At 42.6% G+C, this 21823-nt stretch overlaps 1 long non-coding RNA gene across 2 annotated transcripts; it reads right to left on the bottom strand.

Moving 5' to 3' along the window:
- Window positions 1-11068: 11068 nt before the first annotated feature.
- On the bottom strand, window positions 11069-13903 carry LOC129644822 (uncharacterized). 2 transcript variants are annotated; one of them, XR_008711003.1, is made up of 4 exons: window positions 13709-13903; window positions 12535-12989; window positions 12058-12167; window positions 11069-11315 (listed from the first exon to the last, which is right to left on the bottom strand). It is a non-coding gene; the product is annotated as an uncharacterized LOC129644822 (long non-coding RNA). The 2 variants fall into 2 exon arrangements; XR_008711002.1 differs by having other exon boundaries at window positions 12535-12599.
- Window positions 13904-21823: the final 7920 nt, after the last annotated feature.

The raw sequence follows: 21823 nt of genomic DNA, 5'->3' as shown, positions 1-21823 counted from the left end.
TCACTTAGCACTTGGGAAATTGCAGGGAGTGAAAAGAAGCAAGACAATAAATCATTGGGAAGTACTTACCTTTCCAATTCTGGAGCAAACAATTCCCCAGAATTACTTTACAGGAAGTCTGCAGCTTAGCTCTTACGTTTCAGCTCTGCTGTTTTACAAGAGCAAAGGGCAATCATCAGCCTGTTTACCTTTTCCCCTTATTAGAAATAGCCAGTGTTTATGACTATAGGAATGACCAAGTTCCATTTCCTGGACCCATCTTTCCTGTAATATTCAATACAATTCATATTGTTTTTCTTAGGAAACCATATAGCTGTCAAAGAATAGTGCCACTGTCTACACATTAATTCTCCTATGGCCAGGGAAATCCATGATTCTGGACAAATTAATGGGAAATCTGAACAGTTGTTAAGTAACCTTCCTCAACTGCCAGTCCCTAGAAAGTTGATGATTGCTTCTGCCATGGCCCAGCAGCCTCTCAACCCTTGGAGCTTGGGCTGAGCTCCAGAAGAAAACATGTTATGGTTGTTATAATCATGTCTACTTCTGCCTGACATCATCAACTCCTCTCCATCACCGGAGGAGGGGGGGTGTCCAGGTATCCCCAGGAGACTACCCCAGGTTGTATCACATAATGATCTGTGCTTGTATATATGAGTGTGTGTGTGTGTATATATATATATATATATATATATACAGATAAAATAATGTCACATAAGATTCAGATTTAGGCCTCAACTAAAAATCAGAGGATGCTACAACATGAAGCCTCCATTCCCATCTGGGACTCCAATCAAAAGGAGTGATGCTCTCTGTTGAACCATAGTCTTCCTGGATATCCCTGAAATGAGGTGCTCAGTTGCAGTTCTGAATATGAAATGTAATGATGCTGGATTAAAAGAATTCTTATATTGGCTGCTTCACTCCTGCATTATCTGCTTAGTCCAATACACATTTGAGTGAATTCTCACTGCCTGCTAGACTCTAATCACCACCATGGGTGGTGATCACCAGCCTCCAGTTAGCTGTCCACTTTTAAGAAAAACAAAACAAAATCAACAGGGTTCCTCCCCCCCCCGCCCTTTCACTGAGTCCCCAGAGCTCCTGGAATGGAGTCTGTACCAAGTTCCTAAGGGTATTCAAAGGACATGGGCCTGTTCCCAGGTCTGGAATGTGGGCTGGCAGGGCTCTGAGTTTGGCATTGGGTCCCTTTAACATTTCCTGTTTCCTCAAGGAGCAGATAACCAGCTTCCCTCATAGGCCTGTTTGGTATGAGCTGACTGAAAGAGAAATCCTTTTTCTATTGTTGCTACCATTGAAGTATTGCTTTCCCAATATTTTATATCGATATATGCATATTTGGGGGCTTTCCTAGTAGCTCAGCTGGTAAAGAATCCTTCTGCAATGCAGGAGACCCCAGTTTGATTCCTGGGTTGGGAAGAACCCCTGGAGAAGGGATAGGCTACTCACTCCAGTATTCTTGGGCTTCCCTGGTGGCTCAGATGGTTAAGAATCCACCTGCAATGTGGGAAACCTGAGTTCAATCCCTGGGTTGAGAAGATCCCTTGGAGGAGGGTATGGCAACCTATTCCAGTATTCTTGGCCTGGAGAATCCCCAAGGACAGAGGAATCTGGTGGGCTGAAGTCCATCGGGTCACGAAGAGTCTGACACGATTTAGCAATTGAACAACAAAATGCATATTTTACATATATTTTGTTTACATATTTTACACATATATAGACCTATATAATTTTGATATATCAGAGTAGAAACCTTATATATGTTACTGGTCTATAGTTCAGTTGAGGTTGAGAAGTATGAGTCTAAAGTGTGTGGCCCTTGTTTCCTGACATCTTCGTTTTCTTTACTAAAGTATGAGTACCCTGCGTAGACATTAATAGAGTAATCTTTAATGGACCTTATCCTACTAAATGGGCTTCCCTGGTGGCTCAGATGGTAAAGAAACCACCTGCAATGCGGGAGACCTGGGTTCGATCCCTGGGTTAGGAAGATCCCCTGGAGGAGGGCATGGCAACCCACTCCAGTATTCTTGCCTGGAGAACCCCCATGGACAGAGGAGCTACAGTTCATGGGGTTGGAAAGAGTTGGACACGACTGAGAGACTAAGCACAGCACAACATAGCACAGTGACTGACTAAACTACCCACAGTCCCTGGCAGTTAGTAAGTACATAAGAACATAAAGCCAAATATTAAAAATACATATGCACTGTACTGAAAGTTCTTAGGCATTGTACTGGAGTTCCAGGCTTAAAGCAGTTGTCAGGTATTCTATAATGAAAAATGGTCATGGTTGGAATGTGCTTCTTTATCTCACTAATTCTATAACCAATTTTTATCAAGAACCTCAGGGCTGAAGAGCTCAAACTGAATTTTGAAGCTTATCTTATTAATATTCACCACCACACTCTCAGTGGGTGCAGGGCATGTATCATTATTTTCATGTTTCCTGTGGAAACATGGCAGTGAAAAGAAGCATAGCCATGTGTGTCTGGGTTAAGGATTCAGAAACCGTTTTCTTTTAGCACCATCATCCACGTCCAATGCGGCTCTGCCCTCCCCTGTAAGAAGCAACACTGAGATAAACCAACTGTCATTTCATCCTGATGGCCCCGGTGTCACAGTCTGACCAAAATAATAAGATCGAAGCCCCAAGGCTATGATGAAAATAAAAGGCTATGACGAAGCAAGATCAGCAAAGAACCCTGGGTACTCAATTGTCCTTAGAAAATAAGTAAAAATATAGATGTGTATTATATGATACAGTGGCAATTAAAACCTATACATCACAGTGAAAACAGCTTAGCCATCCAAGCAATGGCCACACAGAGCTGCGGTTTTTAGATTCAATTCTGCAGTGATGTTTCAGCCTGGTCTTGAGCATCCATGTGAAATTTCATTGCTTCCCAATCCTTCTCACTATTCCTCATTCTGCAAAACTCTGGTTTTTTTTTAACCAGGCTAAAGACACCTGGCGTCAACAGTGACTACTGAAAAAAACATAATAATGTCATGTACGGCAGGTCAGTGGTCCATTTGATCAAGAATCCTGTCACCATTATCTGAGACATTTGGGGGAGGACATGACTTCTTAAAAACTGGTTTTGCACTTCTGAAAATGCATCCCACAAATACAAGAATCACGTGAGATTATTCACTGCAGTGATGTTTGTAAAACCAAAAACCGGGAAACCAACTAAGTAGTCATTAATGACATTGGCTGAATAAATTAAGGCACATCCACACGATGGAATATAACTCAGCTCTGCTGCTCCTGCTGCTGCTAAGTCGCAGCAGTAGTGTCCGACTCTGAGTGACCCCATAGATGGCAGCCCACCAGGCTCCCCCGTCCCTGGGATTCTCCAGGAAAGAATACTGGAGTGGGTTGCCATTTCCTTCTCCAGTTCATGAAAGTGAAAAGTGAATGTGAAGTCGCTTAGTCGTGCCCGACTCTTAGCGACCCCATGGACTATAGCCTACCAGGCTCCTCCGTCCATGGGATTTTCCAGGCAAGAGTACTGGCGTGGGCTGCCATTGCCTTCTATAAAAGGATGAAGAAGGTCTTTATGTACACATAAGGAAAGATCTTGAGGACATATTTTCAAATAAATAAAGCAAGATGCAACAAGCAATTATGTATAGGATGCTGCTATTTGTTTAACACTTATGGGGGTAAATATATTTAATCACGTAGTATATATTTATTGAATACTTTCAATGTCCTAGGAACTCTTATAGACTCTGAGAATATGATAACAAATAAAACCAACTAAACTCCCTTCAAAGAATTTATTCTTATTTGTCTACATATACATTTTTAAAAATAGAAGATACAAGAAGTCCATAATAGTGATTAACTATTGGGAGATGCAAGGGCTGGGCAAACACAGAACAGCTGCAAGAGAACAAGTTTTCACTGTAGGCCTCTTGTATTTCCTAAATACTTATATAAAAATGAAAAACGGACAAGAAAATCTTAAACATCTTTCATTAATGATATGATATAGATTTGTACTCAGTAATGTCTTCAAATCTGTCTTGAACCTCTTTATGTATTTAGCCTACATATTATATCCTGTTAGCAGAGACTCTTCCATATATTTACTTGTTGAATTAAATGAAATAGAATTCCCTTCATTTATACTATAAACATTTCTTTCTTGGTTGAAAAACCAACCCCTTTCATCTAATGTGCCTAGATTAAATAAATGTATTTATGTTTATTGTCCCCAAACCATTCATTAATCTATAAACCTTAATGAAATCTTCCCATTATCTTTTGCCTTTTCTCACTGAAGAGTTCTCATTCCTGCTAATAAATTTCTTAGTTCTCTTCAGTTAATTACATAAATCAGCTTCTCTGCTCGTAATTGAAGTGACTGGGACTCCATTTCGTCTCCCTGCGGAAGCCACCAGCCACCAGCCTCATCCCTCTCCTGACTATCTTTCACCTTCATTTTCATCCGTGAACTCTTTTCCATCAGAAAACATCCAAAAATGATTCTTATGGAGCACAGATTATTTTTTAAAATCCTTTCAGTAAATCCATCTCTTCCTGTCCCCCACCTCTGACTCCCGGGTTTCTTGTTCCCTGTCTGCCCTCGCCCATGGAGGATGCAGTGCTGTGAGGCCATTGTTGGGTTTCATGTCATACCAGTGTGTTTCTGATCCTCTTTTTTCACCCATGCCTCTCACTGCCAAAGTAAAAGATATTTCCCCACTCTGATCATCCTCAGCCCTTCTACAGAGTTTGAAACAGTTTGAAATCATTTACACTCATCATAGCTTACAGGCTCTTATTGTTAAGAGGGTTTCTGGCTGCTGGTTGACCTCCAGCATCCCTGGTCTCTTACAGAGGTGCCTCTGGAGAGTCCTGTGGGCCCCACTTTCTCCAGTTTAGAGATATCCATAGGCTCTGCCCACATCCCCTAGGATCCCTTTCTAGGGTGGCCAACTAACAGCTTGACTTCCCTAGAACTGAGAAAGTTCCTGAGATGTGGGACTTTCCATTTTGAATGCAGTCCTCGGTAAGCTGGAATGAACAGGTCACTCTCTTTTCTAATTTACACATCTGCTTCTATGTTGGTCTTCACTCCTGGTGCCTGTGTCTCCTTGCTGAAGAGCTACTTTCACGCAGCTAACCTCCCCTAACCTCCTCCCCACGACCCCCTAGAGAGCCAGAAGAGACTGAGAATTTACCTGTTCCTGGGGCAGCTCTTAACCAATGACTGAAATGTAAAGGAGTTTAGACATGCCAGCATTTTTGACCTTGAAGGTGAAAATGCTGCATTAGGACTTTCACTGTCTCCAGTGCTCCTTGCAAGATTAGGTCAAACTTACCCTCCATGGGACTTCAGTGCTACAACCTTGCTTTGCTGTCCCACTTCCTCATTCACCTCTAGTGTTCCCAGGAATACCTCCTAATAAATCACCTCCTTATCTCAAAGTCTACTTCTGAGGAGTCTAAATATTTTAGTTGTCTATTGCTGTGTGTAAAACCATCCCAAAGTGTAGTGGCTAAAACAACCATTTTATTGTCTCTCACAGTGCAATGGGAGGACTGGCTCAGGGAGGTGGTTCTTCTAGCCCGTGTAATGACAGAGGGGCCACAGTCATCTGGGGGCTTTACTAGGCTGGACTGTCCAAGGTGCTCCATGCTGTGGACCCTCATGTGTCTGAGGTCCCTTGACAGTTCTGCTTGTCACACCTGGGGTCTCCCACGTCTGTGGTCTGATGGAGGCTGGGAATAGAGTCACCTGGAGAGCCCACCTGATTACTGGATGCCTGGTCTTTGCTCCCTCTCCATGTCGTTCCAAGCCTGCTTCACTTGTATTCATTTCCTAGGGCTGCTGAAACAAAGTACCACAAACTGGTGGCTTAAAACAACACATATGTATTCTCTCACAGTTCTGGTGGCTGGAAGTCAAAGTCAAGGTGTCAGCAGGGCCATGCTCCTTCTGAAGGCTCCAGGGAAGAATCCTCTGTCACTCTTTCTAGCTTCTGGCAGTTGCTCTCAATCTTTGAGGTGCCCTGGCTTGTAGCTATATCATTGTGATCTCTGCCTCTGTCATCACGTGGCCTTTGCCTGGTGTGTGTCTGTGTACTTACATGACCTTCTTATGTCAGATGGTAAAGAATCTGCCTGCAATGCAGTAGACCTGGTTCAATCCCTGGGTCAGGGAGATCCCCTGGAGAAGGGAATGGTAACTCCCTCCAGTATTTTTGCCTGGAGAATTCCATGGACAGAGAAGCCTAGCAGCCTATAGTACATGGGGTTGCAAAGCATCAGACAAGACTGGACAACAAACACTTTCACTTTTTCACTTTCTTATGAGCATACCAGCTATTGGCTCTAAGTTTCATCTAATCCATATGATCTCATTTTAATGCAGTTCTGCCTGCAAAGACCCTATTTCCAAATAAGGTCTCACCTACAGTTTTCAACTGGGCACATGGTCTCTCTATGTGGCCTCTCTATCAGAGTAGCCAGACTTCTCAGAGGCAGCTCAAGGTTCCCAGAAATGCAGAAGTAGAAGCTACCGGGGCTTATTAAGACTTATCAATCATTTGCAGTGTGCCTGGCACTGTTTTAAATGTTAAGGTTACAATAAAGAACAAGACGGGAGAGGTGCCTGTAGTCATACAATCTCCACTGTAGTAGAGAGAACATCACTAACCATTTCTCTTCCCTAGAACTCTTAGAGTTAGCATGTTGCGATAAAATGTGGGAAGAACAACAAACTACATCTGGACTCTAGCTGAGCTTTGGGTTCCAGACAGAATAAAAGATAAGGGAGCCTGTCCCAGGGCTCAATCACATAACATCCCTGGGCCTCCATTGCCTCATCTAAATAATGGGGGTCTGAACCCGATGACCTGACAGCCTATCAGACAACCTACCAGTCTTCCAACTGAGGTCTCCACAATTGATGCCACAGCTTTCTTTTGCTCAGACAAATTTCCAGCCTTCATCTCCTTCATTGGCTTTAGAAGTAGCTAATGCTTTATGGTCGGAGAAGGCAATGGCACCCCACTCCAGTACTCTTGCCTGGAAAATCCCATGGACAGAGGAGCCTGGTAGGCTGCAGTCCATGGGGTTGCGAAGAGTTGGACACAACTGAGTGACTTCACTTTCACTTTTCACTTTCATGCATTGGAGAAGGAAATGGCAACCCACTCCAGTGTTCTTGCCTGGAGAATCCCAGGGACGGGGGAGCCTGGTAGGCTGCCGTCTGTGGGGTCGCACAGAGTCGGACACGACTGAAACGACTTAGCAGCAGTAGCAATGCTTTATGGTAAAAAAAAAAAAAAAAAAAGTAAGGGTGGAATGAGAGCTTATAAAGAGGAAGAAAGAAAATGAGGTTCCTGGGCAATTGGTAATCACCTCTCCCACTTCACAAGACAGCCCATCTTCTTGTAGTCTTTCCTTTAAATTATGACTCTCCCCTAAATTATTAACACACATCTGCTCAAATTGTGGTTTCCATCTCAACTGACCCATTTGGCAGGAGTAACAGGCTGCAAATTGTGATCTGGGCCAACATCATCTGATTTTTTACCATTGCTATCTTGAGCATACACCTGTTACAGAGAATGCCAGGTGTGCAGCAACAGATGTGCCTGGGATTCACAAAGAAAAACAGGTAGCTGCTCCTCTATGTTTCTAAGCATAAAAACACAGTGATACCCATTACTATATTTAATAGAAGGGACCTGAGGATCAGCCCACTGGTGAAATATAGGTATCTTGTTCCAAGCAAGTCAGCAGAGCTGAGAATATGGGCCTTTTTTGAAAATAAGTGTTAACAGCGCTCTGAATAAAAGGTGACTCTGTGCCAGTGTTGTTTCAAAGTGCAGTACAGGGACCACATGTATCAAAATTATTTGGGCTGCATATGAAAGTGCAGATTTCTGGACCAATTTCAGAGACTCAGTGTTAGTAGATCTGGCACTTAATCATTTCCCCAAAGCACACTGAAAATATTGAATCCTATTAGTATCTCATCCTTTCATGCAGTTCTCATCATTCCGTGTTCTTTCGTCCAGGCTGTTTGGATTCTAGGTCAGATCTTCTCAAATAACTCTCTTGTCAGGGACCTGGAATGAGCCCATCAATACCCCAACTCCTACCCTCTGTTCCTTCTACCCTAAGCTCTGCCCTCTCCACTTCTGCTGAAGCTGTAGGGACACAAAATCCAAGGGTGGAGCCAAAAATAGAATCACCCCAACCAAGGGCCAGCCATAGGCTCTGACCTGAAGGCAGGATAGCTGGGGAACCCAGAAAGTTGGCAATGCAAGGAAGTCTGGTGAGTGTGGTAGAAAGGGGAACAGCCAGGCAGTATCTCAAAGCAGCACGCTCTGACTGCCACACACTACAGTGAGGTCAAGTTTCAAAACCCAGGGGTGGAAAAGACTAGATTTTGTCATATGTCACTGAGAAAATTAAAAGGATTATACAATGAAATATTCAGAGTGCGGCAAGAAGCTTACACCAGAAGAAGAGAGTTTTGAGTTAAAAAATTTTAACTACTTTAAAATTTAATACATTCCCTATCACTCAACAGAGATTTAGTTCTTGCCATTTAATCTGTTGCATTCAAAATTAATTCTGTTGTGTTGTAAAAGTCATTCATCTCATATTGATTCCATGAATATTTATCAATGCCTGCAGGGGGTACAATGGTCAGCAAAAACTAACTTGGTCCTTGCCCTTTGGGAGTTTATATTCTACCAGAGGAAGAAAGTCGTTGAGTAAATAAACACAGAAACAAAGGCATTATGACAAACTGAGCTATTATGACAATGAGGTTCAGGGTGTTATAAAGATATATTACAGGAGACCTGTCCCGTCTAGTAAGGCGGGGAGTGGAGGAGCAGCGAGAAGGTGTCCCTGAAGAAGTGACATGTGGTCTAAGAGTGAAGAATGAGTAAGTTAACCAAACTTGGGGGGTGGAGGGGAGGAGAGCATTTCGGAGCCGTAGGATGAAGATATCCACGTTCAAGCAGGCAAGTAGTCCTGACTACAGACAGCAGAGAGAAGGGGGTCCACATGAGGCTGGGTTTTCTAGTCCTGTTAAGTAGGTAGTTCTTTATCTAAGAACAATGAGAGCCATGAAAGCAGGAGATAATATGGTCAGCTTGCATTTTAAAAGGCCTCTTATCCAGCATGTCACAAGCAGATGAAGAGGGCCAAGGCTGGAAGTGAGGCCACTACTCAGAGGCCTACGGCAATAGGTCAGATGAGGGATGACAGTGGCTTGGGCAAAGCAGGTGGCCATGGAGATGGGGAGAAGAGGATTTGAGACATATTTCAAAGGCATCAATGACAGGACTTAATCATCGATTGGATATAGGATTGAAGGAGAGGGGAGGGATGAGTCAGGAATGATGTCCAGGTGTCTGGCTTATACCACCAAATGGAAGACCCTGTCCTTCCCTGATGGAGGAAATACTTAAGAGGATGGGATTTGTGTATGTGTTGGAGGGGGGAGGGGATGGATAATTACATAAACTTTTGGGTATGTTTAGTTTGAAGTGTCTTTGAGACATTCCAAATGGAGATCTAGAGGCAGGTACCTGAAGTCCAGGAGTCATCATGCTTGGATGGCAACTGCATTCACAGGTGTGAATGAGGTTACCTAGAGATTCCATACACCCTATGTTAACACAGAGTGGTGGTTGAGGGCAGGAGTCCTGGAGTAAAATTGCTTGGATTTGAATCCCAGCTCAGTTACCTCCTAGCTGTGCAACCATGAGAAATGACTCAAATAGTATAAACCAAATTTTCCTATCTATAATACAGAGACAATAGCACTTCCTATCTTATAGCCCTTTTGGGAATATAAAGTGGCAGAAGGTATTTAAAACTCTGAGTGTGGTTCTCAGAATCTAGTATCAATTTCGTTAACTAGTGTGGACTTTCCTTCCTCCAGAGTTAGTAAGTAGGACCCAGGGCTAAGCCTTGTGGAAATCCAATGTTTAATGACTGGATAAAGAAGGATGAAGAAAAACCACATTATGGTCTGAATCTGTGCTGTCCGAATCCACCCACCAGAGAAACTAGGTCAGCAGCTGTATCTGGAGTCTGCTAGGGTGGGTTATCCCTTTTCAGGCAGATAGAAAGGGAGGCAAGAATTCTTGAAGGGAGCTCCAAATCAAAGGCCTAGTTCAAGGAATAAAGGGAAATAGAGTAGGGGATGATAAAGCAGAGTTCAGGAATAGGCTAGAAATAGCCCAGGAGCAGATCAGAAATGAAAGAGCAAAAGACTGGGAAATGCTTGCTAACCATGGGATTCCCGGAGCATCCTCCTGAAGGTAGGGGGACAAGATGGGAGAAGCCATAGGATTTCATACCATCCTCAGAGAGATCGAGGCCTGCTCTCAGAACCACTTACTCTAAAAATATTAAAAATGGTTCTATACATAAGCAGGGGGTTTCCCAAGTGGCTCAGTGGTAAATAATCTGCCTGTCAATGCAGGAGACTCAGGAGTTGCAGGTTCAATACCTGGGTTGGGAAGACTCCCTGGAGAAGGAAATGGCAACCCATATTCTTACCTGTAGAATCCCATGGAGAGAGGAGCCTGGTGGGCTTCAGTCCATAGCGTCACAAAGAGTCAGACACGACAGTGACTGAGCATGCGTGCATGCATTTATAAACAATGAAATAACACAACTTGGTAGCCCTTCTAGTTTAAGAGATTAAGAACATCCTATGTTATATAACGGAGAAGGCGATGGCACCCCACTCCAGTACTCTTGCCTGGAAAATCCCATGGACGGAGAGCCTGGTGGGCTGCAGTCCATGGGGTCGCTAAGAGTAGGACACGACTGAGCGACTTCACTTTCACTTTTCACTTTCATGCATTGGAGAAGGAAATGGCAACCCACTCCAGTGTTCTTGCCTGGAGAATCCCAGGGACGGGGGAGCCTGGTGGGCTGCCGTCTATGGGGTCGCACAGAGTCGGACAAGACTGAAGCGACTTAGCAGCAGCAGCAGCATGTTATATAAACTTAGGCAGGACACAGTATGAAATTTTGATACATATATATTATGTTAATATGTTACTTTAAAAAGACATCGTCTGCTATTTTCAACTAGTGTTATTGTTTTGGGCTATAATATATCAGACAAGAGTTATTTACTTTATCCAAAAACCAGATTGAGAGCCACATTGAAAATGTTGTAAAAATGCTTATCAAGATGATGATAATGATGATGGTAATAGTGATATCTTCCATGGCATTATCAATGTTGTTCAGAGACAGTGGGATCTGGTCAAATGTGACACCTGTGCTATGAAAAAAATTATATATATACATATTAATTTGTGTGTGTGTGTGTGTGTGTGGAGAGAGAGAGAGAGGACAAGAGGAGTATGCATGGCAAGAAAACTTAATTAAAAGGAAATTTGGATTGAAACCAAATATATAGCAGTAGAATTTGCATTATTAAAGTATTGATATTGGCTCCTGCTCCCAAAAGTCTTTTCTCGTTATTAGGATAGCTTCTATTTCTCCCATTAGATTGATGAATTGCTGAAGGAAGCAAAAAGTGAATTCCTCTCAGTAAGTGAAAATCATTTCATTGAGCATGAATTTCTTTTGGTCCAGCCCCAATACTAAAATAGTCACAGGATGAATATCAAATGGTCTCCAGTCCAATCTATTTTCAGTCCAAGGCAAACATGCAATGCAGTTGAAAGGAAGAAACATTATTACTTGAAATTTAATAGAGACCTTGGGAAATGTTTAAATAGACTAAATCTACCACTCCCCCCTCCCGCACCCCACCCCCGCCACCCTCACTTGGAAGTGTTGTTCTGAAAGGTCTCCAGTTGACACGGTCTGTTTACTTATTGATTGCATGTTTCCCACTGTGCCGACAGCCTTCTAGTCCCTGGGATCATTTTTGAAGGTAGCTTTTTAGTTTTTTTAATCAGGGCATTGTAATGTATTAAAGACAGGCAGAATGAAAAGCAGCTCTCTCTCCACACACACCCACAGGCATACACGCACCTCCACGACATACTCCCTACCCGTCTCCTTGCTGCCCTCCCTCTCTGCTGGGATCCTCCCGTTTTACTGGAGTTTTGGAGTAAAAATCACTCATCCAATCTTCACCTTCCGATTCCACGCAGTTAAAAACCTGGCAAAAGAAGCAAGCGGGGGATCAAAGCACGGTATCAGCACTAGCAGCAGTAAAGCTGGATAGAATAAAACGGCGCAGACCTAGCACCGGATCCGATTTCTGTTACCAGCCAGAGAACACTCGGTGTTTGGTTAACCTGTGTGGAAGTACAGCCCGGACCTATTAGTTCTCTGCTCAGTAACTTTATACCTGGGAACCAACTGGACCGTGACTTATTAGCCACCTGCAAGTGGAGAAGCCAGATCGAGTGACTTTGCTGGACCCATCAGTGACAGGCTAACCACTTGGAGACCCGAGACAGGCAAGTGCAGCTCCTAGGAGCACTTGGGTCTAAGTAGCCAGGAGAAAAAGAACCGTGACCTACCAGCACTTAAACTTCGACCAATAAGGAAATGTGTCCCTCCTCGCACCAATCAGAAGACCATCTTCCTTCAAGAGAAGAACAGGGAAAGGTGGAAAGGGCAGTGCCAGAGCAAATTTCCCACCCGGGCCATTGGCCATTCCAGATACATGTAGAGAAACTGATACTTTTCACTATTTTCCCAATGGAAATAATGCACAAAAATACTTTTTCCTTTCATATCAAGCACTGGTTATTGATGACCCAGAAATACTAGGACAGAAAAAAGTTTATTGAGGTCAAGTTTAATTATTCATGTTCACCATTTTGATGATTATTAACCCCCTTTATAAACTGGCAGCAAAGGATTTCTGGAGATCAGCTAATTTGGTGTCTCTGAAGAAGCTGATACAGTTTGTTGTTAAATGTGTTTTGCTTCACAGACAATAGTGCTGTGATGGAATGGTTTGGCCATGAATCTGCAAATAAATGAATAAATCACACACCTGTTAAATTGTGTGCTACACATAATGAAGGGGTTGTGATGTGGGTTTTTTTTTTTAAGCAAAAATGTTACTTCTCTCCATTTGCTGCTCCTAAACAATTTCTAAATGTAATGTCTTGTATATCTCCCCTCTTAGTGATATTCAACAGAGAAGGCAATGGCACCCCACTGCAGTACTCTTGCCTGGAAAATCCCATGGACGGAGGAGCCTGGTAGGCTGCAGTCCATGGGGTCGCTAAGAGTCAGACAGGACTGAGCAACTTCACTTTGACTTTTCACTTTCATGCATTGGAGAAGGAAATGGCAACCCACTCCAGTGTTCTTGCCTGGAGAATCCCAGGGACGGGGAAGCCTGGTGGGCTGCCGTCTACAGGGTCGCACAGAGTTGGACACAACTGAAGCAACTTAGCAGCAGCAGCAGTGATACTCAAAGTACTCATGGTGTCAGTATATATGAATTTTAATTCTATTTATTCTCTCCATCAACTTTCAGAGTTGCAAATATAAGCACTGTGATTTGGCCTATGAGCAAATTAAAATATACCAACATGCTGATCCTGTTCTAGGTCATACTGTAAGGCAAGTAAGGAGAAGTAGGAGTGCTAGACACTGAACTGGTGCCAGAGCATGCCACTCACCCGGCCAGGTGGCCTGTGGAAGGTGGAAGGTGCGCAGAATCCTGGAGGAACTTACCTAAACCTTGGAGCCTCAAGGCACCCATTCAGGAACATCTGCAATGGGTGAGATCAGCATGCCAGGAACGTGGCCGTTTTATCCACTGGCCCAGGCTAAAGGAAGTAAGCAACCATGGAGAAGTTGGGTTGAAAACTTACTCATGGATAGCTTCTGAGTTGTTCAGTAGTTCTGCTGAGTTGTATCTTGCAGCTTTAAAACAATTTCATCTTCAAGAATAGAGAAATGTATTCCCTATGAAAGAGGATATTGCATCTTTATCTAAGCTAAACGATAACTGTAACACTGAATTTGTGCTACTCTGTATCTGTTATCTCCCAAGATAGGCAGGAAAAAGAGTAAAGGCATTGGAGCCAGAAAAGCTTGCTTTAAATTCATGTTGCACGTTTCTAGTTATCATTGACTGAATTACTTAAGATACTGATTTGTTTATTCATCTCAAAATAGGCATTTTTAAGATTCCAAATGAAATAGAATCTAAAAAATACAACAAACTAGTGAATATAACGAAAATAGAGGCAGATTCACAGATATAAAGAATAAACTAGTGGTTACTAGCAAGGAGAGGGAACAGGAGAGGGACAACATAGCAGATTAAGATACACAAACTATTAGATATAAAATAAGTTATAAGAATATGCTGTATAACATGAGGAATATAGCCAATATTTTATAATAACTATAAATGAAGTGCATGCTAAGTTGCTTCATTTGTGTCCAACTCTTTGCAACCCTATGGACAGTAGCCCTCCAGGCTCCTCTGTCCATGGGATTCTCCAGGCAAGAATACTGGAGTGGGTGGCCATTCCCTTCTCCAGGGGATTGTCCCAAACCAGGGATAGAACCCAGGTTTCCTGCATTGCAGGTGGATTCTTTACCAGCTGGGCAACCAGGCAACCCATAAATGGAGTATAACCTTTTAAAATTATGTCACTATACTGTTCACCTATAACATATAATATTGTACATCAACTATATTTCAATGGAAAGTTTTTTAAGAGGCAATAAATTATTATACAGTAAGGCTATTGAAGGAATTAAATGAGATTGTATGTGTGTAAAACAGAAACACTCAGATTGAAATAGACATGTAGAAGTTAGATGCTTTTACTGTGTTTTGGCTACTTTATGTATTAACTTCTTGGTTCACCTGTTCCATATATATTTATCTATAACAGCATCAAAGAGGTTCTTTAGCTTGAAATATCATACAGACAAAGGGATGTGAAAGCGATAGAAAAAAAGAATTTTAAATGATTGAATGCTGTATTACTGACAGCTATATGCAGTTGACTTAGCCGTAATTGTGCTAATAAACTATATGTTCCATATAGTGGAGTTTTGATATAACTTACAATTCCTCCTTACTGAGAGCTGAAGCCTCCCACAGGAAAGACTAATAGTCTCTGACTTGGGGTAAACTTTCCTTTCTTCTTTGTACTATTAGTTCAGCTAAGCCTTTCCTGCCTGCCTTGAGAGGTTGCAGCCTAGTTGGCCAGCTCTTATCACTCCAATGATAAGAAATTATCAATGCAAAGAAATAGAGGAAAACAACAGAATGGGAAAGACTAAAGATCTCTTCTGAAGAAGGCAATGGCACCCCACTGCAGTACTCTTGCCTGGAACATCCCATGGATGGAGGACCCTAGTGGGCTGCAGTCCATAGGGTCTCTAAGAGTCAGACACGACTGAGTGACTTCACTTTCACTTTTCCCTTTCATGCATTGGAGAAGGAAATGGCAACCCACTCCAGTGTTCTTGCCTGGAGAATCCCAGGGACGGGAGAGCCTGGTGGGCTGCCTTCTATGGGGTTGCACAGAGTCAAACACAACTGAAGTGACTTAGCAGCAGCAGAGATCTCTTCAAGAAAATTAGAGATACCAAGGGAACATTTCATGCAAAGATGGGCTCAATGAAGGACAGAAATGGTATGGACCTAACAGAAGCAGAAGATATTAAGAAGAGGTGGCAAGAATACACAGAAGAACTGTACAAAAAAGATCTTCACGACCAAGATAATCATGATGGTATGATCACTCACCTAGAGCCAGACATCCTGGAATGTGAAGTCAAGTGGGCCTTAAAAAGCATCACTACAAACAAAGCCAGTGGAGGTGATGGAATTCCAGTTGAGCTATTCCAAATCCTGAAAGATGATGCTGTGAAAGTGCTGCACTCAATATGCCAGCAAATTTGGAAAACTCAGCAGTGGCCACAGGACTGGAAAAGGTCAGTTTTCATTCCAATCCCAAAAAAAGACAATGCCAAAGAATGCTCAAACTATCGCACAATTGCACTCATCTCACATGCTAGTAAAGTAATGCTCAAAATTCTCCAAGCCAAACTTCAGCAGCACATGATCCGTGAACTTCCAGATGTTCAAGGTGGATTTAGAAAAGGCAGAGGAACCAGAGATCAAATTGCCAACATCCGCTGGCTCATGGAAAAAGCAAGAGAGTTCCAGAAAAACATCTATTTCTGCTTTATTGACTATGCCAAAGCCTTTGACTGTGTGGATCACTATAAACTGTGGAAATTTCTTCAAGAGATGGGAATACCAGACCACCTGATCTGCCTCTTGAGAAATTTGTATGCAGGTCAGGAAGCAACAGTTAGAACTGGACATGGAACAACAGACTGGTTCCAAATAAGAAAAGGAGTACATCAAGGCTGTATATTGTCACCCTGCTTATTTAACTTATATGCAGAGTACATCATGAGAAAGGCTGGACTGGACGAAGCACAAGCTGGAATCAAGATAGCTGGGAGAAATATCAATCACCTCAGATATGCAGATGATACCACCCTTATGGCAGAAAGTGAAGAGGAACTAAAAAGCCTCTTGATGAAAGTGAAAGAGGAGAGTGAAAAAGTGGCTTAAAGCTCAACATTCTGAAAACTAAGATCATGGCATCTGGTCCCATCACTTCATGGGAAATAGATGGGAAACAGTGGAAACAGTGTCAGACTTTATTTTGGGGGGCTCCAAAATCACTGCAGATGGTGACTACAACCAGGAAATTAAAAAACGCTTACTCTTTGGAAGAAAAGTTATGACCAACTTAGATAGCATATTTAAAAGCAGAGACATTACTTTGCCAACAAAGGTCCGTCTAGTCAAGGCTATAGTTTTTCCAGTGGTCATGTATGGATGTGAGAGTTGGACTGTGAAGAAAGCTGAGCGCCGAAGAATTGATGCTTTTGAACTGTGGTGTTGGAGAAGACTCTTGAGAGTCCCATGGACTGCAAGGAGATCCAACCAGTCTATTCTGAAGGAGATCAGCCCTGGGATTTCTTTGGAGGGAATGATGCTGAAGCTGAAACTCCAGTACTTTGGCCACCTCATGCGAAGAGTTGACTCATTGGAAAAGACTCTGATGCTGGGAGGGATTGGGGGCAGGAGGAGAAGGGGACGACAGAGGATGAGATGGCTGGATGGCATCACCGACTCGATGGACGTGAGTCTGAGTGAACTCCGGGAGATGGTGATGAACAAGGAGGCCTGGCGTGCTTCGATTCATGGGGTCGCAAAGAGTCAGACACGACTGAGCGACTGAACTGAACTGAACTAAACTATCACTCCTGATAAGAGTATTCATTAGTATTGATAAGGAAGGTCTCATTCTCTCCAGTGACTGAGTCAAAATGTTAGCCACTGTTTACTTGGGATATTGATTTAGTCCTTTGTATTTTTGTTTCCCTAAAAGCTTCCTTCACTTTTTTATCTGACTAGAGTAGCCCCCTGCCCTTATCCATAGACCATACATTTCAAGACCCTCCATGGATGCCTAAAAGCACAGATAGTACCAAACCCTATATACATCAATATTAGGTTTTTTCCCTATATATACATAGCTATGATAAAGTTTAATGTATAAACTAGGAGATGTAGTTTAATTTATAAACAGTAAGAGATAGACAACAATAATGCATAATAAAATAGAATAATTGTAATGATACACTGTAATAATAGTTATGTGAATATGCTCTCTCTCTCTCAAAGTATCTTCTTGTACAGATTTAAAAATTTTTCCATATTAACGGACTACTTAAGCCCCGTGTTGAATTCGAATTTCTTTGTCCTTCTTTACAATTTCACAAAAAGATTAATTCTTACCATAGATTTTGGCAACCACAGAGAACCATTTTTTTTCTTTTTGTATTAAGTCAAGAACTTTCACCTTTCCACTTAAAGTTGGAAAGCGGTTTACAGTGCCTTTTTAGATATCCAAATTGCCAGCATCATTACCTTGAGGCCATCGTTAAGTAAAATAAGGCTTACCTGAAAACACTCGGTGTGATACGGCAACAGTTGGTCTGATAACCTAAATAACTACCTGGTGGAATACACTCAGCAAAGGGATGATCCACCTCCTGGGAGGGATGGAGCGAGATTTCATCATGCTTCTCCGAGCAACATGCAGCTTGTGTGTCCATGTGTGTTCAGCTGGTTAGTCACGTCTGACTCTTTGCAACCCCATGGACTGCAACCTGCCAGACTCATCTGTCCATGGGATTCTCCAGGCAAAAATACTGGAGTGGGTTGCCATGTCCTTCTCCACAACACGCAACATAAAATGTTATGTTCACAAATGTTTATTTCTGAAATTTTCTATTTAATCCTCTCTGACCAAGGTTGACTGTGTTTGATTGAAATCTCAGAAACCAAAATAACTTGTAAGGAGGGTCTTACTGCACTCTATGCCATACTGGAGAGATTTTACTTTCGTTTTTATTCTCATTTTCTCCTGCTGCTGATGGAAAGGGAAATTTTCACGTTGGTTTCAACCTGAACAATGAATTCCCTCATTGAATAAAACGTGGATGCCACAGTACTTTCTGTGTAATTTCTGCAGCTGAACTGTAAGGCCGTCGGCTGTAGTTATTCCTTAACTAACCGTTTACAGCTGATGCTGAATAGGCTTCCAAAGCGCATAAAGTGATACTGAAACCTGTCTGCTATCTTCAAGTGCCATTTTCAGCAGTTTGTCAGCAGGGCCTTCTAGCCTCATAAAATGACTAAGTAGAAGGCATAAGTGAAAACCATCTGGCTTCCAAAATGCTGCTCTTCTCTCTCCTCACTCTTCTGTAGCCTCTGAAATTCTTAGCACTGTTCATTCATTCTTCAACCCACAAGTATTTATTGAGGTCCTCCAAGGATTTCATCACAGAACTAGGTGGAAACTCATATAGCAGTATATGTATATCAATATACATGAGGCTGCAGCACACACAGAACTCACAGTGGGCACAGGAGGGGGACGACTAAGCAATTATTACAATAATGGGTGCTCAGTGCCACTGCAGGAAAAGCACAGTTCTCTTGTGAACCTTTCTAGAAACTTTTAGCCTGTGGGGGTGGAGGGAGGCAGGAGACGCTTCCTGGAGGAAGTGGGATTTTAACAGTCCTATGACACCATTCTTCTGAACTAAGGCATTTCTTTTAACCTTTGTTAAACGACTCAGTGATAAAGATTTCACCTGCAATGCAAAGACACAGGAGATACGGGTTCCATCTCTGTGTGGGAAAGATCCCCTGGAGGAGGAAATGGCAACTCACTCCAGCAATCTTGCCTGGACAATCTCATGGACAGAGGAGCCTGGTGGGTTACAGCCCGTGGGATTGCAAGGGGTCGGACACAACAGAACTACTGAGCAAGCACCATCACCATACCAAAATGCAAACCACTTACTTGAAAGAAAAACACTTTTAGATCATAAGAACTATGGGAACTAGTTCACAAACTGAGGCCCTGAAGAAATAAATATTTGAATTTTAAAATATTGGATGGTGGCAGAAGGGAAGTTAAGCCTAAGGTGGCATTGATAAAAGAGCTGGGAGCCACTTCTGTGGAGGATTTTGTGTCTGCAGAGATTTGAGGCACCTGGGTGGGGGTGAGGTAGGAATAGGGCTTGGGGCTCAAAACCTTGAAACAAGATGCAGCTGCAGCAATCATTTCCTCCACATTTAGTTTTGCCTACAGCCTTCTCCACTCTTGAGCTAGTCCTTACAAGTCCCACTCAACGAGGAAAATGCCTCAACTTGGCTTCTAGGTAGTGAAAGTGAAGTGTGAGAGGAAAAATATCTTTAAAATATCTGACAATATGTCCAAGGTATCTGAGAGCCAAGACAAGTTTGGCTGGAAAAATCCATCTTGTTTTCCTGTAGGTTATCTATGTGACCCCTCCTTCTATGTAAATTGTTTATAACTGTGTGATTCTATAACTCAACATAAAATTTGGTCTTTCATTATTTGGTTACATTATATGAACATGATCTGACATCTCCATCTTCCTCATCCCTATAACAGTTCAGAAATGCCAGTAAGTGAATCTCCTCTTTATTATTTGGAAAAACTTTCAGCCAAACATAATTGCAACATAATTTACACAGGCACTCTGGATATAATAAAAAATCCTTCACCTTAATCTCAATTTGTGTCATTTTTGAGTCCACCCAAACCCATGTCCACTGAGTTGGTGATGCCATCCAATCATGTCATCCTCTGTCATCCCCTTCTCCTCCTGCCCTCAATCTTTTCCAGCATCAGGGTCTTTTCCAATGAGTCAGCTCTTCCCATCAGGTGGTCAAAGTATTGGAATTTCAGCTTCAACATCAGTCCTGCCAATGAACACCCAGGACTGATCTCCTTTAGGATGGACTGGTTGGATCTCTTTGCAGTCCAAGGGACTCTCAAGAGTCTTCTCCAACACCACAGTTCAAAAGCATCAATTCTTCTGCACTCAGCTTTCTTTATAGTCCAACTCTCAGATCCATACATGACCACAGGAAAAACCATAGCCTTGACTAGATGGACCTTTGTTGACAAAGTAACGTCTCTGCTTTTTAATATGCTGTCTAGGTTGGTCATAACTCTCCTTCCGAGGAGTAAGTGTCTTTTAATTGATGGACAGGGAGCCCTGGCATGCTGCAGTTCATGGGGCCGCAAAGAGTCAGACACGACTGAGCGACTGAACTGAACTGAGTCCAACTCAAAACATTTATCAAATGATTTGCTTTCTTCTATTAAGTGACTCAGTGGTAAAGAATCCACCTGCCAATGCAGGAGACGTGGTTTGATCCCTGGGTTGGTAAGATCCCCTGGAGAAGGAAATGGAAACCCACTCCAGAATTCTTGCCTGGGAAATCCCATAGACAGAGGAGCCTGGTGGGCTACAATCCATGGGGTCACAAAGAGTTGGACACGACTGGGTGACTAAACAACAGCAACATTAAGAAAATAATAGGAATGGTTTTCCAATGAAATGAAGAGAGTTCACAAGTTGTTGTCAACTAGGCAACTGGGAATTTTGTCTCTATTCCTCTTCCTGCTGCGAGAGATGTAAACTCTGAACCAGGAGCCCTACCGCTCCTCCTGATAGCAGGATGTGTGTGTGTGTGTTTGTGTGTGTGTGTGTGGTAAGTTGTTTAATTTATCCGATTTGTTTATTCAAATATCAGATAAATTAAACAACTTACCACACACATTATTCATGCAAAAATGTCATAAAATTATTATAGAGTTAATAATTGGGGGAATTAAGTGAGATTGTGTGTGTATCTGTGTATATGTTTGTAAATAAAACATGTACCACACCCAGGCTGAAATAGATAGGTAGAGGTTAGATATTTTTATTGGGTTTTAGCCACTTTATGCAGAGAAGGAAATGACACCCCACTCCAGTACTCTTGCCTGGAAAATCCCATGGACGGAGGAGACTGGTAGGCTGCAGTCCATGGGGTCACTAAGAGTCGGACACGACTGAGAGACTTCACTTTCACTTTCACTTTCATGCATTGGAGAAGGAAATGGCAACCCACTCCAGTGTTCTTGCCTGGAGAATCCCAGGGACGGGGGAGCCTGGTGGGCTGCTGTCTATGGGGTCGCACAGAGTTGGACACGACTGAAGCGACTTAGCAGCAGCAGCAGCAGCAGCCACTTTATGTCCTGACTCCTCTATTGGTCCTTCTAGTCCATATAGGTATTGATCTATAACAGCATCAACAAGGTTCTTCAATTTGAAATATCATAAAGACAGAGGCGGGTAAAATATACAGAGAAAAAGAGAGAAGAAAGAGAAGAGAAAGGAAAAAAGGAAACTAGATGACTGCAC

Source organism: Bubalus kerabau, chromosome 2, assembly GCF_029407905.1.
Source record: "Bubalus kerabau isolate K-KA32 ecotype Philippines breed swamp buffalo chromosome 2, PCC_UOA_SB_1v2, whole genome shotgun sequence".
Lineage (NCBI taxonomy): Eukaryota > Metazoa > Chordata > Mammalia > Artiodactyla > Bovidae > Bubalus > Bubalus kerabau.
Note: the sequence above shows the minus strand (reverse complement) of the source record. Positions and strands in the feature narration are given on the sequence as shown.